Genomic DNA, 17,300 nt, shown 5'->3' on the forward strand with positions numbered 1-17,300 from the left:
GGGAGATGCAGCAGGGAACCAGTTTCCTCTTACTCCTGGAAGGGGTCGTGATGACTTCCTAGGAGCGAACATTTACTTATTATTTCTTTATTTATTTGATTTTTATACTGCCCTTCCAAGTTGGCTCAAGGTGGTTTACAATTAAAAAACAGAAATAATTAAAAACAATTAAAAAAGAAATACAAATATAAACACCAATTTAAAAACATCTTTTAAAAAATTAAACAATCAACAATTAAAACCCTGAAAACCAGGTTAACATTAAAACAATTAAAACTTATTAAAAACCTTGAAAGGCCAGGCCAAACAGATGGGTTTTAAGGGCTCTCTTGAAGGTCAGTAAAGAATTAAGACTACGAATTTCTGCTGGGAGTGCATTCCACAGCCCAGGAGCAGCTACAGAGAAGGCCCACCTCTGAGTCGCCACCAAACGAACCGGTGGTAACTGGAGAAGGACCTCCCCAGATGACCTTAACGTGTGGTGGGGATCATGTAAATGAAGGAGCTCTCTAAGATATCTCGGACCCAAGCCGTTCAGGGCTTTAAAGGTAATAACCAGCACTTTGTATTTTGCCTGGAAACATATCGGCAGCCAGTGTAACTGTTTCAAAACAGGCATCATATGGTCTCTCCAGGTTGCCCCAGAGACCAATCTGGCTGCCGCATTCTGAACTAACTGAAGTTTCCAGACTACATACAAAAGCAGCCCCACGTAGAGCACATTGCAATAGTCAAACTGGGAGGTTACCAGCTGATGCACCACAGTTTTGAGGTCATCCTCTTCGAGGAATGGGTGCAGCTGTCCAATCAGCCCAAGCTGATAGAAAGCACTCCTGGACATGGCCTCCACCTGAGATACCAGGGTGAGGCCAGGGTCCAGGAGTACTCCCAAGCTGTGCACCTGCTCCTTCTGGGGGATGCAAGATACATGCAAGTGTAACCCCATCCAGCTCAGGAAGATCTAACTCACCCCTCAGATTCTGAGCCCCCACAATGAGCACCTCCGTCTTGCTTGGATTCAGCTTCAATTTGTTCTCCCTCATCCAGAATGAGTGCCATTTCCTGAAGATGAAAAGAAGTAGATTTGGGTGTCATCAGCATACTGATAACTCCCAGCACCAAACATCCTGATGACCTCACCCAGCGGTTTCATGTAGATGTTAAAAAGCATTGGTGACAGAATGGAGCCCTGAGGGACTCCATATAACAGCTCCTGTTTTGAGGAGCGACTGTCACCAAGCTCCACCATCTGGAATCTACCTGAGAGATAGGAACTGAACCACTGCAAAGCAGTGCCCCCTATCCCTAACTCCTCCAGGCAATCCAGAAGGATACTATAGTCAATGGTATCGAACGCCGCCAAGAGATCCAGAAGAACCAGCAGAGTCACACTCCCTCTGTCGATTCCCTTGTAACGGTCATCCATCAGGCCGACCAAGGCTGTCTGAACCCCATAGCCAGCTCTAAAGCCAGTTTGAAATGGGTCTAGATAATCAGTTTCCTCCAAGACTGCCTGGAGCTGGTCGACCACCACCCTCTCAATCATCTTGCTCAACCAAGGGAGATTAGAGATTGGCCTGTAACTGTCCATTGCTAAGGGGTCCAGGGAAGGCTTCTTTAAGAGTGCCTCCATCAGAGATGCCTCCATCAGAGATGCCTCCATCAGAGATGCCATTGCCTCCATCAGAGATGGGGGGCACCTTACCCTCCCTCAGCAATGCATCTACGATATTAACTAGGCCACCTCCAACAATCTCCCTGCTAGATAGAAGCAGCCAAGTCGGGCAAGGATCCATAGAACAGGTGGAGAACATGTATACAAGGGGGGGGGATAGTGGGGTTTGGTCCTCTGTGATAAAGGATGCTCTTGGAATGGTAGACCTGGGCCAAACAGTCTGGGAAGACCCAACATACCGCTGCCCCTGTGTTGGCTTGTTGTCCAAGGATTAGCCCCCTCATGAGAGGGCCAGTACACTGGGGAGGGCCAGAGGCTCCATGAGCTTTGAGTCGCCTTTGGATTGCACTCTCATGAGATAAGGCATCCAACCTATGGGGCCCCTGCTGATGTGGGGTCCCCGGCTGCTCTGTTTAGAACCTGTACTCCATGCCTTCCCTTCTCCACTCAACCCTTACAGACAGCCAGGGAGTCCAGGCCTCTCCCTAGCCAGCGGTTCTGGGTGGGCAGAGTTGGATAACATTGGGGATGGCTACTAGAACACATTCAAAATTCCCAGGCTGGTGTATGTAGGTTGGCTGCCGTGTAGGTTGGCTGCCGTGGGGAATCCCGGGTTGGGAAACCACTATTTTCAGTTATCCCTGCCAAGCCAGGTGGCCATGCTGGGCACCCCCCCCCCATGCCTATGTGTAAAGGGACAACCAGACTGCCAGAGCGAGGCAGTCTCTATTGCATGCTTGCACTCCAGGGGAAGGGGCTGGGCCCCTTCTCCTACAAACTTATACAAAAAATTGAACAGAATCAGTCAAGAATTCCAGGGCTTGTCTTTCAACCCAAACTTCACCGTGACTCAATGTGCTTGTGAAAACACTTAAGAATGTGAAAACAGCCCTGCTGAATCAGACCCAAGACCCATCTAGTCCAGCATCCTGTTTCACACAGGGGCCCACCAGATGCCACTGGGAGGTCACCAGATGCCACTGGCATGCCCTCTCTCCTGCTGTTACTCCCCTGCAACTGGTACTCAGAGGCATCCTGCCTTGGAGGCTGGAGGTGGCCTTTAGCCCTCCGACTAGTAGCTGTTGATAGACCTCTCCTCCATGAAGTTATCCAAACCCCTCTTAAAGCCATCCAGGTTGTTGGCTGTCACCACATCTTGTGGCAGAGAATTCCACAAGTTGATGATGCGTTGTGTGAAAAAGTACTTCTGTTTGTTCTAAATTTTGTGCCAATCAATTTCATGAGATGACTGCTGGTTCTAGTATTATGTGAGAGGGAGAAGAATTGCTCTCTGTTCACTTTCTCTACACCATGCAAGATTTTATAGACCTCTATCATGTCTCCCTGCGGTTGTATTTTTTCAAAACTAAAAAGCCCCAGGTGGTGTAGCCTTGCCTCACAAAGAAGGTGCTCTAGGCCCCTGATCATCTTGGTTGCCCTCTTCTTCACCTTTTCCAGTTCTATAATGTCCTTTTTTAGATGTCGTGACCAGAATTGTACGCAGTACTGCAAGTGTGGTTGTGCTTCTGCAGCCCTTGATGGCTACCGACCTCTCCTGCTGTGCCCATCTTGTCATCTCATCCTTTTTGTAGGGGTTGATAAAGGGGTAACATAAGATGCAGTCGAAAGCATGCTTCCCTCAGTGTGGTCCTCTGCCCTTACATGCTTTGAAGCTTGGGAATTGGATGTGGCAACAGGGCATCCCTGTTGCTGGACAATGGAAGGAGGAGTGCAGGGACTGTGGAGGGTGGGATCAGAGAGGTGGCCAGTTGATCAGAGGTGGTCAGAGGTGGTCAGTTGATCAGAGAGGTGGCCAGCGAGAAGCGGAGCAGGCATAGAACTGATGCATTTCTGGGCTGGTCTGAGCCACTTTCTCTATGGTTTGGGTAGCAGCACAGCATGGAACTGAGGTTACAATGGCAGCAAGATTCAGATGCCACTATGCCACCTTCAAACCTGAGGTTGCAGCAGCCAAACTCACTGCAAACTGAAGCTTTAGATTACGGTTTGGGGATAGTAACCTCAGGTTGCTTTGGTGACAAAACTGCCTTTTGTTTGGTGACAAAACCTGTTTCACACATTCAGACAATTACGAAATCGAACCTCTGGCTTATTTGCCTCTGATTTGGCATTATGTGTGAAGGTGGCCATAGTGATCCATAATTAAATCCAACTTGGCTGTGAACTGGCCTGTAGTCAGGCATTCTTGACTGGAAGATTGATCTATCCATTTAATCATCATGACTCTTCAACAGATATTTGCTTTTGCTTTGCCATTTGTCCATGAGACAGGGCCAGCATCAGGGATTGATATCACTGGGCAGATGCTGGAGGTCTGCTTCTGATTTACTAAACCACCTCTGGGCCCATAGGAGGGGGCCCAGGGAGGGCAGTTTGCTGAGGATTCCCTGAAACCTGAAGCCAGCCTGCCTTTCAGGGGGAAAAAAACATTTAATAGCTGCTACTTTTAAAGGTATCAGACTAGTCCAACAGAATGGTAAGAGAAAGTACAAATAATAGTTATAAAGTTGAGAACTGGCACATGGGGAAAGTACCAATAAATGGTACTAAAAATCCATTAAAATCCTTAATTCAGCAGCCACTTCCATTTGATGGCACTACAGAAGATGTTATGGATTATTCTGGAAATAATATATTGTTTGCCAATTTCTCTCAATATTAACACCATCATTATCATCGTCATCGTCATCATCATCATCATCATCATCATCATCATCATCACCATCATCTAAGAAACAATATTATAGTTTCTTTCAAGACACTCCAGGCATGTGAATGGATATCAGCATTGGACAATCTTCTTCTATAACTCCTACTATTTATTTATTTGTTTATTTTTACATTTATATCCATCCCACTCTTCCTCCAAAAAGCCCAGAGTGGTGCACATGGTTATGTTTATCCTCATAACAACCTGTGTATAAATTAGGCAGAGAGATAAATGATTGGCCCAGAGTCATCCAGTGAGTTTCATGGCTGAATAGGGATTTGAACTCAGGACTCCCTGGTCCTGGTCCAACATTCTAACCACTACACAACACTGGATCTATGGACCACTATGTTTACTATGTGATACATCCTTACGTGTTGACAAGACAATGAACGTGACAAAAGAAAGTCTTTCAAACATTCAATGCAGCAAATAAGACTTGTAATGATGGGATAATGGGCTGCATTTGCCCATATGAATCTGCCAGGGTCCTCCGCACATCATCTCAGGCCCTGCTCATGACCCCGCCACTAACAGAGATCTGATTGGTAGGGACTAGAGACAGGGCCTTTTTGGTTGTGGCCCCTCGGCTTTGGAATGCTCTCCCTGAAGAACTTCTCCATGCTCCCTCCCTCAGTGTTTTTTAAAAAACATCTTAAAACACCCCGTTTTAAGGAGGCTTTTTAATGCTCCATTATTATTATTTTGTTATATCTGGTAAGTTCTTTAGCTTCTTTAGCTTTTTATAACTTTCAGTTTTAATTTGAACCTAATGATTGTGGTTTTTAATCTGAGAGCTTTTTCTTCTTTTTTCTTTTCTTGTTTAATTTAGTTAATTGTATTACTTTTATTGTATCTTGTATCTATCTTATTGTTGTGAGCCGCCCCGAGCAGTAGTGCACTGGAAGAGCGGGGTATAAATATTTTAAATAATAACAATCTATATTATTAATCCCCGTAGACGTGCCTCTGTGGGGATGCGTCCCGGCAACCCAGCGGATTGGCTGGGAAGCCGAGGCACCGGATTGGCTGGGTGGTGGAGCTCACGCGCGGCAGGATTCATGAGACTGTTGAGCTGCTGCCCAGGGAAATGGCGGATGGGTGGGCGCACGGCGGCGGGACCAGCCGTGGCGGGCACTGCGCGCTGCCAGTGTGAGGAAGTGGCAGCAGGAGCAAATGGGCCAGCAAGCTGGTCAGAAACCACAAGCGGGGAGAGGGTGGGGAGAGAAGCGAGAGGGTGGGCGGTGGTTAGAGACAGCTGGGGGAAGAGTTAGGGAGAAGGGGCTGAAGTGGGGGGGTAGCCAGGGAGAACTAGGGGCGCAGATGCTATGTGCCCGGTCAACTAGTAACAACAACAACAACAACAACCACAACAATTAATAATAAGTAAGTCATCAGCTAGAAGGTGTCAGCAAACTCACCTTGCTTGCTGATTGCAGACTAGAAAATGGTACATACACAAGAGGACTGTAGCTGCTGTGGTTTAGTGCATGTTTGTATGTTTTTGATTTATTTGAAACCGAAGCAAAATATCATTAGGACTGCCACAGAAGATTCAGTGCTAAACAGAACTGGGCTCAACTGTACTTCCAGCTGATCACTTTCAAGGTCTTTTGAGATCAGATGCTTTTGCACAGCTGTGTGATTTCATAGAAAGCAATGATGAGTGCCTATGTTCCATTACTGACCTAACTGCCAGCATTGTGACCTAACTGCCAGCAATTGGTTGGAACATAAACTGCAAGAATATGAAGCAGGGAATGTGATCTTCAGAAACTTACTTTATCCTTTAGTGATGCAAATCGCAACATCCTTTCTAATATGAAGCAAGAAGCTGTACCTTTGTTGAAGAATCCTGCAGGATAGTGGAGACTGCAGTCATGATGTTCCACAAAGAGTCAGTCATTGGAAGTACATATTCTTTATAAATATCCATCACGTGAGGAAATGCAAGTAGATGGCAATAGTATTGCTGTAACACATTATAACTGCTTTTTGAAGAAGTGGTGATGAAAGGTAAATGAGGTGATTTTGGTTGGGAGAAAAACAGTTGTAACAAAATTGAATATGACAGTAATGTCAGCTTTTTGTTTATCTTGCGCCTAACAACTAACCCATTGGGAATTAAGCTAATTTAACAGGCATTTAGCATCAATACCTACATTAAAACAGCCCACTCCCAAGAACATACTTCAACTTACTTAGTTGTGGGTGGCTCCCTATGTGTACTCTAGTTTGTGGCTGGTGCAAAATGGGACAAAAGCGCTCACCAGTGTGTATGAATTGCTTTGGCATGCCATGCAGGTAATTATCAGGACCTGTCCATGCTTAGACCTCCAAAGAGGAGTAGGAACAGGATCTTGTGGTGGCTGCAGTCGAGATTGGGACCCCGGGGGCTCAATATCTATCTATCTATCTATCTATCTATCTATCTATCTATCTATCTATCTATCTATCTATCAAATTTGTAAGCTGCCCCAAACTTCTGTCTCTGGGTGGCTCAATATTTATTTATTTATTTGACATATTTTTATACCGCCCCAAACCTACGTCTCTGGGCGGTTTACAATAAAGTAAAAACAGAAAAAGTAAAACATTAATTAACACAAAAGAACAACAAAAAGTTAAAATGTTACAACAATTTTGAAATTTTAAAATAATATTTTAAAACAGTATTGAAACTATTAAAAACAATATTTAATTAAAAGCCTGGGTGAACAGATGTGCCTTTAAAGACTTTTTAAAAGCTGTCAGAGATAGGGAAGCTCTTATTTCTTATTTCAATACCCTCTGAAGGCCAGGTAGAAGCTGTAATGTCACCCTGACTGAGGGAGTCTCAGTGCTCCTCAGGACACCCACCCTGGCTCCGGGCCTTCTCTTATCACTCCCAGGATCTCAGGAGCAGTGGTGATGACAGGCCTGACCTGAAGCTCAGGTCTAGGAACAAGGTGCCTAACAGCCCAGGACCTACCACCCATTATACTTACTTGAGAGGAACCGGCAAACCTCACATGGGTTCTGGATTCAGGCCTTGAGAGGATCCAGGTCTAGTAAAGTCAATTATAGAGGTTCTTCTCAGTGCTCATGTATTGGGGCCCCACAGACTTGGAACTGGTACTGACTATGAGCCATTTCACACATACATTTCTTGATACTTTATTACTCAGCAGTCAATGATTTGCAACAGAGTGATGAACTGACTCAATTGAAAAATGTTTGTCTTTGAGGTTACCAGGGTGGAAATTCTCTCCGTAGCATTAAGATGGACAAATAAACATGTACATGTGAACACGCCCATAGTTAAAATCTTGCTGCTTTGGTTTTAGAAGAATTTGGGCGACTTTTGTGCAACAGCAATGCTAACAGAAACTCTGAAATAGATTTTGAGCTAGCGGCCTAGCTTGCCATATAAACTGTGAAGAGAGTCTAAGGTTTAAACATTTCCAGATGTTAATAGCAGGTAATGGCTTTGAAACCCATGTTAAATACGTGCCGAGTTTTGACCTGCAGGATAAATGTACTCTGGTGTGACACAAATGATACCTCTTTTGAAAATTATTCTATATTATCCCAGCCCTAGTAACAAGCTAGGGGCAGGCGACTTAAATAGTTTCCTGTCTGGATAGTGAAGTACATTGCAGGTACTGTCTGTGATTTATGCCTGGAATCACTGGGCCTGATCTTGTTTATTTTGTAGTGGGTTGCAGGGTGCAAGGAGTGACATGGAGAGGGAAAATGGCATCTACGCTACAAACAATTATTATTAGCACCCTCCTTTTATAAAGCTGGAGCTGTTAGGCAACATGGAGCTCAACTCAGGAATCATTTGTCAGGCACAATCACTGTGCCCCAGATGGTGGTTAGAATACATCAGACACACCCCAGTTCTTCAGATATACATGCCAGGATAGCTCTTCAGACAGAGCGTGAAGTCACCCAATTTAGTCTTTCTGCCTGCCTCTTCTTATCTGGAACTTTCAATACTCTACCAGGCCTGCTGAGTCCATGGTACTGAGCACCAGAGAGCAGCCGAAACCAACAGGCCGGACCATCAAAACAGCAGCATTCACTTTAATTATTATTTGGAGAAACAAATCCAAAACCAGCAACAAAAAGGGCTGTTCTTTGTTGAACTACGGCATATACCATAAAAACTATACTGCTTTGAGCATTCCATGGAACAATGGTATGTACATTTAATAAATAAAGTGATAATGAAATAAGGGACACCAGGGTAGGTTACTGTGAGTAACAAGAGTTGCACTGGTCACAATTGCTGAGATTGGCCCTGTTTGACATTACTGCCATCCATTTTGAAAAGATGCAAACTCAAGCTTTGGCGTCAGCCAGCAAAGTAATCAGTATTATGTATCTCTCCTTGCCTGTCCCTTAGCTAACACAGGTCTGCTCTCCTTCCTCACTTTTCACTTTGTTTGGTTAATGGCTACTCAGTCAACTTTAAATACTCAGAAATAGTTTGGACAAAACTGGTTAGACTACCCCAGAGAAGTACAGTAGAAATTCTGCACTTCTTGACCTAGCAAACAAATGGCCCAATTTTTTTAGCATACTTAATTTGAACCACCTTAATTAACATGGAGAATGGAAACCTCAGCTTAGCATCAACTTCTCTGATTGGTTCTCTGGATGTCTTAAAGGGCTTTAAAGTTATTGACTGGTCCATTTCTCAAAGTGGAGTGGTCTGTTTCATCAGTCTGAAGGGTTTTCTCTGTGAAAAGCTGAGACTAGTTTCCCAGGGGATTTAGATTCATTTTGGAAACTGTTTGAAGAGTTTGTAGAATAGGGCAATTTTTTCCCATTTCTGTCTCTTTGTTCTTAGACAAAGAAATGGCTCCAGGTCTCAAAGGGACTCACAGTCTAAAAAGAAGCAGAAAGGAGACAGCAGCAACAATCATTGGAAGGCATACTGTGCTGGATTGAACAGGAATAGTTCTATTCCCCTGCATATAAGAGAACTACCACTTTAGATAAGAGTGCCTCTTTGCCCAGTTGGCATGTATTTGGGGCATATTAGCTAGCTGTTTGCCAACTAGAGGCTTGGATATAACTCTGGAAAATATATGTTTTATTCTTAGAACTTCGTAACTCAAGCAGGCACATACCCTTCCCGCTGGGGTATTATCTATTAGGTCTATTAGCAGAATGTTTTTCTTCTTTGTTTTAAATTTCAAATCTGATTTCCTAATAATAAGCCTTCTTATTCCTATTATGTATTGAACAAGTTTGATTCTGGATTTGAACATTATGCACTATTGGACATTATTGTCTATCATGTCATACATTTTTAGCCTACTTTCCAGTAGGCTTAAGAGATCACCCAGCATTCTCTGCGTGTGTATCTGTGTGTCCATCCCCCCTCCCCAACTTCGCAACAACTGGACCAATATGAACCAAATTGGTTATAGTTGTAGCGATACATAGGGACACCTCAACAGCATATTTTGTGATGATGTCATCCACCCCAATTCAAGATGCTGGATGCATAAACTTTTGAGGCGCAAGTGGGCTAACTTGTTAACCGTATAACTAATTTGAACTAAATTTGCTACAGCTGTAGGGACACATAGGGATGCCCCAACAGCATAGTTTGTGATGATGTCATCCACCCCAATCTAAGATGGTGGATGCGTGAACATTTGAGATACAAGTGGGCTAACTTGTGGACTGTCTAACCAATTTGAACCAAATAAGGTTCAGTTATAGTGAGTGACACACAGGGACACCTCAGTGGCAGTTTGTGATATCATTCACCCCATTTCAAGATGATGGACACATAAGCCTTTTAGGTGCATGTGAACCACCTAACTTGTGAACCACCTAACCAATTTGAACCAAATTTGCTACAGCTGTAGGGATGCATAGGGATGCCCCAAGGGTGTAGTTTATGATGATGTCATCCACCCAATCCAAGATAGCAGATGTGTGAACCTTTGAGGCACCAGTGGGCTAACTTGTGGACTGTCTAACCAATTTGAAACAAATTAGGTACAGTAGTAGTGAGTGACACATAGGGACACCTCGATGGTGTAGGTTGTAATGATGCCACGCACCCTGATCCAAGATGGCGGATGCGTAATTGCTTGAAATGCAAGAGGTCTAACTTGTGGACGGTCTAGCCAATTTGAACCAAATTTAGTTCAGTTGTAGGGGTAGTGAAAGGAAAGTAGGCAGATTGGTTCTTTATTTTATAGAAAAAACAGAGGCATCTTCGAATGTTTAGAGAGCAGCAAGAAAAGTATTACTTTTTATGTGTTTATCATTAAGTTCTATCTGGAGATGTGGCAGCTTATTTCCTCTTTGTGATTCTGGAATTTTATCAAGGATGCATCCAAGGGTGCAAGTTTAAGTAGTTGCTAAAAAAAGAGAAAAGTCCACCCATTCTTGGCCCCTGTTTTCCAACAACTCTTACATAAATTAAATAATTACTTTCTTTTCCCAGCCGAGTTAAGTACTCTTCTTTTCTCTGATCCTCTGTTGGCTGTGCCCTTCTTCAAGTCTCATGTTCCCATCCTGAAACATATTTGGTATTTTCCCACTTTTCATTGGATAAACTGGTCTGATACATGAATCCAAGGATGTGTTGGAACAATGTCCATTTTCTAACAGAATACATAGAACAGGGCAGAGCTGTAATAGTGCTGATGGGTTCAAAAAACCCATTGAGCTCTTCACTGGGGAGCTGGGGAGCCTCGGAGAGGAGGCACAGAGCTTGCCCTCTCTCTGAGGCAAGCCTGGCCGGCGTGTCCACTACTGCCACCATCGTATGCCTTCAGCTCATGCTGAGCCAATGGAAAGAGGAAGGAGGAAGACCTCCTTAGGCCTCTCACTCAGTTGCGCCCATCCTCCTTCCATTGGCTAAGCCCCAGGCTGAAAAGGAGGAGGAGAAAAACTGCCAGGTGAGCAGTCATTATAACCTAAGAACAGCTCTGATGGATCAGGCCTAAGGCTTACCTAGTCCAGAATCCTGTTTCACACAGTGGCCAACCAGATGCCTCTGAGAAGCCCACCAGGAAGAGGTGAAGGCATGCCCTCTCTCCTGCTGTTGCTCCTCTGCAACTGGTATTTAAAGGCATCTTGCCTCTGAGGCTGGAGGTAGCCTATAGCCCTCATAGTAGAGGTGGCCTATATAGGCCACCTATAGTCCACCTGGAGATGGCCGATAGCCCTCAGTCACCTCATCCTCCAGCTATGCTTGCCAGGCTGTGTTCATCCCTCTTCCATCGGTGAAGCCTGGAAGGAGGCAGCTGGAAGTGGCGATGGCTGCAGGTGGCTGGCACCACAGAAGCCCTGGCCTGAGGGTTGGGGGATCTCTATGGCCCCCTCCTTGGGGTAGTGAGGGGCATGCACACCGTGAGTGGGAGAGCCGTGCATGTTCTGTACATAGGCTGCTCTCCCCTTGCTACGCCCCTGGCATGGACCCAACCAGGTCAAACCATTGGTCCATCTATGCTCAGTATTATCTACCCTTACTGGCAGTGGCTCTCCTGGGTGTCAGGCAGGAGACTTTCCCAGCCCTACCTGGAAATGCCAGTGTTTGAACCGGAGACCTTCTGAATGCAAAGTTGATGCGCTACCACTATGCTATGGTCTCATCTCCTATACAGCGACACTGTTCCAGATGGCTGTGTCAACACACTCAGAAAAATATATGGCAACAAGCAGCTTCACTAAAGTCTATGACTGGGACCCAAGATCAGCAACCACCCAACACCAGAAAGCCACAAGCCACGCAGAATACCATGCTTGATCTCCTATTAATCTCCACATGGAAGCTTGAGCATAAGTGTGTACTAGGCACTCTGACTCTGAGGCAGCAACATCATGAGTGTACCCAGGGTGGAGCCGTAATAGTGCCAAAATGTTAAAAGAACCCATTGAGCCCTGCACCTGGGAGCTTCCAGGCCTCCGGGAGGAGTCACTGAGCTTCCCTATCCACCAGGCCAGGGCTCCCACCATTGCCACCACCACCCACTGCTAGCCACCTCCTTCCACCACTTGCCTGGCTGTGCCCATCCTTCTCCCATTGACCAGGCACCTGGCCGATGGAAGGGCAATTAATGCTGGGTGAGTGGCCATGGCTGCTGCCAGTTGCCTCCTTCAGCTGCATCTGCTTGGCTTCACCCATCCTCTTTCCAAAGGCCAGAGCCCGGCCAATGGAAGGATGGGCAGAGTGAGCAGCCAAAGGCAGCTGTGGCTGCAGCTAGCTAAAGCCAGAAACAGTGGAAGCCCCAGCCTGGGGGGGGGGATCCACAGCTTCCTCGGGGGGGGGAATAAGTGGGGGTACATGTCTGCTACCACAGAAGGCACCACCATAAATGGGAGGGTAGGGGTGTGCACAACCCAAAAATTTTGGTTTGGATCGAATTTGAACTAAACTATGTCTTGCTGAACCCGTTCAGTTGAACTGACTGGCTGGTCTGGTCTGTTTGACCGAACCGGTTCAGTGGTTGGAGTGTCTATACTTGTAAAGGGGAATCTGATGAGGATTCCCCTAAGGGGTGGGGGTCCTGGGAAGCAATAAGGGGTAGCCGGGGGGGCAGCAAGAGGGGTAGTTAAATGTTCTTACCCACACCTGGTGCAGCAGTCAGCACCGTTGCTCACCCCATCTGGCGCAGCCCATAGCCCAAGTATGTGTGATCAGGCTCTTTTAGCAAGCCACCCATGTGGTTGCAGTGTGGTTCTGGCCTCTGTGGATGCACAGAGGCCATTTGTGTGGCCATGCAAATGGCCTCTGCGCATGCCTGGTTCGGTGCCCCCCAGTCCAATTCAAGATCAAGCTGCCTTACTGGCCCAGTTCAAGGCAAACCAGTTCAGTGTCAAACAGTTCATGCCCACCCCTATGGGAGGGCTTTCAGTGTTCTGAACATGGGCCCACTCTCTCCTCGCTATGCCCTGGTGCAGCCCTCTGTGGTTCTCTGCACCTCTTTCTCACTTCACCCTATGTTTAGGAACTGCCTAATGCTGAATCAGAACATTGCTCCATCAGGTTCTCTAGGCGTTTAAGCAATCATCTTCCATGCCACTGCTAGTACTACCAAACATCCTTCAACCACCAGAATCATGGATCATGATGCATGCAAAATAGTTGTTTCACCTCTGAGTTATGCCCTTTCCCAAGCAACTAGCTTCTATGAGTCAGATGAGCCCTTAGCAGGATCAGCTTATTTTGTTTCTGCTGACTGTGTATATTCCACTTGTTTAATATGAGTATTATTTATGCAGGTTGAGTATAAAGAGCTCTATAAATCTTTAGAAGGTAGGGTGTATTTTTGTTTTGTTTTGTTCTTACAACTCCATGGTCTACCATTAATACAAGTGAAAAGTTGCAAGTGGACAGTCTGAATGTTTAGAGGTACGAAAGTACAAAATACTTCATCATCTTATGTGATGGATCAGCTGAAAAACAGCTCTGAACATTCATCAGCCCCCAACCTCACCCTGTAATCCTGGGCCTGAAAAATAGCTTTAAACTCTTCAGCATTTGCATTCCTCCCTCCAACTCCCGAGTCTACCCCATATGACATATGTGCTATTTGCAGCGACTGTTTGTCCAAACCAGGTGGTTAGAAGTAAAAATGCCAGCAGATCTGCCTTTTGTAACAGTGTGAGCAGCTTGTTAAAATTAGTCACCATGAGCTGCAGTACATCTGTGCTGTCAGATTTCCAAAGCACTATCAGTCCTGCACATGAAAGTAAACCTCCATATTCCATTTCCCAGATGGGAAAAGCTACAAGAGGTAAGCCCTGTTTTCTGTGTTGAATAGGCAGAAGTATTTCCTGCCTCCCAATGCCTTCTCTTTTCTTTCTCCCCCTTTGGGGGACAATACGTTCCCACTTAGTTTTAAATCTCATGCTAGCTGTGTGAATATTTTTGTTGTCTTAACATTCACAAGCAAATCCCCAACTCAGTAAGACTTAGAATCCAGAGCAGTAGATGATTTTTTTTTTTACAACACCATATGGAGCTGAGAAGTGTTTCCTGTGTTGCAGTGACAAGATACAGAAGCACATCTAGAAGTGATATCCAAAGCTGGGCAGACAGAACATTCCTCCATCTTCTGCATGTGGTTGGGGCAAGACAGTGCCTTCCTCACAGGGCATGCTGTCCCCTTGGACATCCACACATAGGCATGATGTTTGAATAGGGCCTTAAGAGCATGCACATACAATTCAATGTGCATAAGCCTGAAAAGCACAATTGAATTTCCTCATACAATCTGCAGTTTGGGCCTATTTGAAATGTACATACTAGTACGTGTAAATGTACATACTAGCATACATACAGTATACATAGCATATGTATACCGTATGTGTAAACAGAGTTGAAAAAATTTCCATTGTGTACATTGTCTGTGCTCTTCTCTATATGGTATTTATTTCTATGTTTATTTGTGTGGTTTGGCCTGGGGAGGAGTCTAGTTCACTGAATGGTTGATTGACTTTTGAATTCAGTCCTGTGACTGCGTCCATCCTCAAAACTGTTTCAGCTTTTGAGCTGTAGAAAAATGTAGTTCTGTTTTCCTCCTGGACAAGAGAGTGTTCTTTTTTTCTTTTTCTTTTTTTTCTGTAAATAAATACAAGCGTTGTCATTTTCCCCTCAACTCCACTGTGTATTCTTAAATTACTCTGCCACACATACTAGTCCAATGAAACTCCCATGCCAGTGGAATAGCGAGCTTAAAGGCAGCCAGGAGACAAAGTGCAGCCAGCCCCCCCCCCCGTTTTTACATCGTGCGTGCACATGCCACGCCCCCTACACCTGACATCAGGGCAATTAGCTGCTGTACTCACAAAGAGGGACCCCCCCTGGATCATCCTCTCTCTCCCTGCCGACATGATCAGGCTCTTCAGGTGCCACTTTGGCCACTCTGCAGCCAGCCGAACAGCCCTCTTCTCAGGCGTCATTCCCCAATGGCCATTCTGCAGCATCCAGCAGCCCTCCCAGTGTGTGCCTACTGTTGCTGCAGCTCTGCATGGCCAAGCCCAGTATGGTTCAGTTGCTGCTTCCAGGCAGGCAGGAAGAACCACCGCTAGTTCTTCCTGCCCAGTCCACCCAATCTCATTGCCAAAATGAAACCCGGCTGGGTTCCTCGGCATTGGCCCCGTCCCTTGTATCTGAAGTCAGACACAGGGACAGAACCAATGCTCAGGAGAGGGTCCCTCTCTCTTTCAGAGAGCTGGAGAGGAGAGGAGAGAGTGGCATGCTTTGCACTCTCAGCTGGCAAGCGCCTTGCTCACCAGCTTGGTGTGGGAAGGTGCAAGGAAGCATCTCGAGCCAGGGATAGCCTTGTGGGGGCCACTGGCCCTCTGGGCCTGAGGACAATTGTCTTCCCTTGTTCAGTGGATGCTATGCCCCTGTCCCATGCATAGATTCTTGTGGGACAGGTAAACTTTTTGGGCATGGCCAAAGCTGCAGCCTCACTCCCCTGGCGTGGAGTAGCGCTAGCGAAGACTGAGGAAAAAAGATCCTATCTGGGCTAACTTCTTATAAGAGTGCTTAACAGGTGTAACTAGTGACTGGCCCACACATGCATGTACATCACTTGAGTTTCTTACAATTGATTTCTGTACACCTGGTAATTGATGACTGGTTGTGTGAACTGACTTCACTGAAAAGCATTGTGAATACAACTATAGAAAAACTTCTGCCTATGGTGAAACTACAATGGCCCTTTCACACATGCAAATCATTACCGGAGGTTGTCCTTAATACTGAAAATGGAAATTAATGATTGGACATAAGATCTGTAGGCCCCAGAGCACTGTTTTATCTTGCAGGAAAAAGTGAGATTACATATAATGCAATTTTAGATTAGGTAACTTTTCTCAAGCAGGGAAAGTCAAAAGTAGTTGGCTTTTGACTTCTCAAATGCAGTTGATCATGGTCCTTCTCAAATGTTCCTTTGTGTGCTGTGTGTCTTGGGCTACAGACAATGTTGAGCCTGCCTCCCTGCCAACCCTCCCCAGCTTGGTCATGAGAATGACCTTAGTATCTACTCCTACACCAGCTGGTCCAAGTACTAAGTACTAAGGAAACCTTCAAAAGCTTTCCTCTAGGTGCCCCCACTATCTCAGTCAAGAGGCCCTTCTTGGTTGCAGTGCTCCAGTTGTGGAACTCTCTCCCTAGGAAGGTTTGCTTGGTGCCTACATTGTTATATTTTCAGCACTAGGCAAAGACCTTTTCATTATTTTGCATGGCTTTCACTCCTGTTAACACAGCAGATAAAACAGGAGTGAAAGTTTGACATATCTTATGATATTGTTTTTATTCAATATTTATTTTTTACATAATTGGAAACTGCCTTAGAAACTTGTTGGAGAACAGCATACAATTTATTTGAAACAAATATCTCAATAAACTTAACCAAAATAAGAATGAAACTCAGCTTCACTCTTGGTGAAACCTGTCTCCGTCCTTTCTCACCATCTTTAGGGACCAATAATTACTTGTAATAAAAGTAGCCCATTAAAGGCCATCTGCAGATTGCAGACCTGTCACAGATGAACCAACATAACAATATAACAAGACAGAAGACCTTTATTGCAAGTGAATAGAAACAGTGATTGGAAATGAAATTAATATGCAGTTGTGTGCTGCTCTTTGGAGGGCATGTGGATAACATCCGATCAGCCTGAGCATCATTTTGGAGAGTCTACATTCCTCAAGACAAGAGGACGTGAACAGTGAATCTTTGTGCTTAGGAGCATCCCCATGTCTGCTCACACATGCAGTCTGTCAAGCTCTTGCATGGTGACGTCTCTTGAATACCACGCTTTCTTTAGGAATTTGGACGTAAATGTGAAAATTCTTCACCACACAATAAAAGTGGCATTCCTTTGCCCTTTAGCACATCAGTCTTCCCTCGTGAATAG

The 17,300-nt window shown here is 45.3% G+C and overlaps 1 long non-coding RNA gene across 1 annotated transcript in view; it reads left to right on the top strand.

Moving 5' to 3' along the window:
* Nucleotides 1-6,165: 6,165 nt before the first annotated feature.
* LOC128346165 (uncharacterized) overlaps nt 6,166-17,300 on the top strand; it is a 56,182-nt gene continuing 45,047 nt past the window's right edge. Inside the window, exon 1 of the long non-coding RNA XR_008316815.1 lies at nt 6,166-6,422. This is a non-coding gene — a long non-coding RNA (uncharacterized LOC128346165). The remainder of the gene's footprint in view (nt 6,423-17,300) is intronic.

This window comes from Hemicordylus capensis, chromosome 2 (assembly GCF_027244095.1).
Source record: "Hemicordylus capensis ecotype Gifberg chromosome 2, rHemCap1.1.pri, whole genome shotgun sequence".
Lineage (NCBI taxonomy): Eukaryota > Metazoa > Chordata > Lepidosauria > Squamata > Cordylidae > Hemicordylus > Hemicordylus capensis.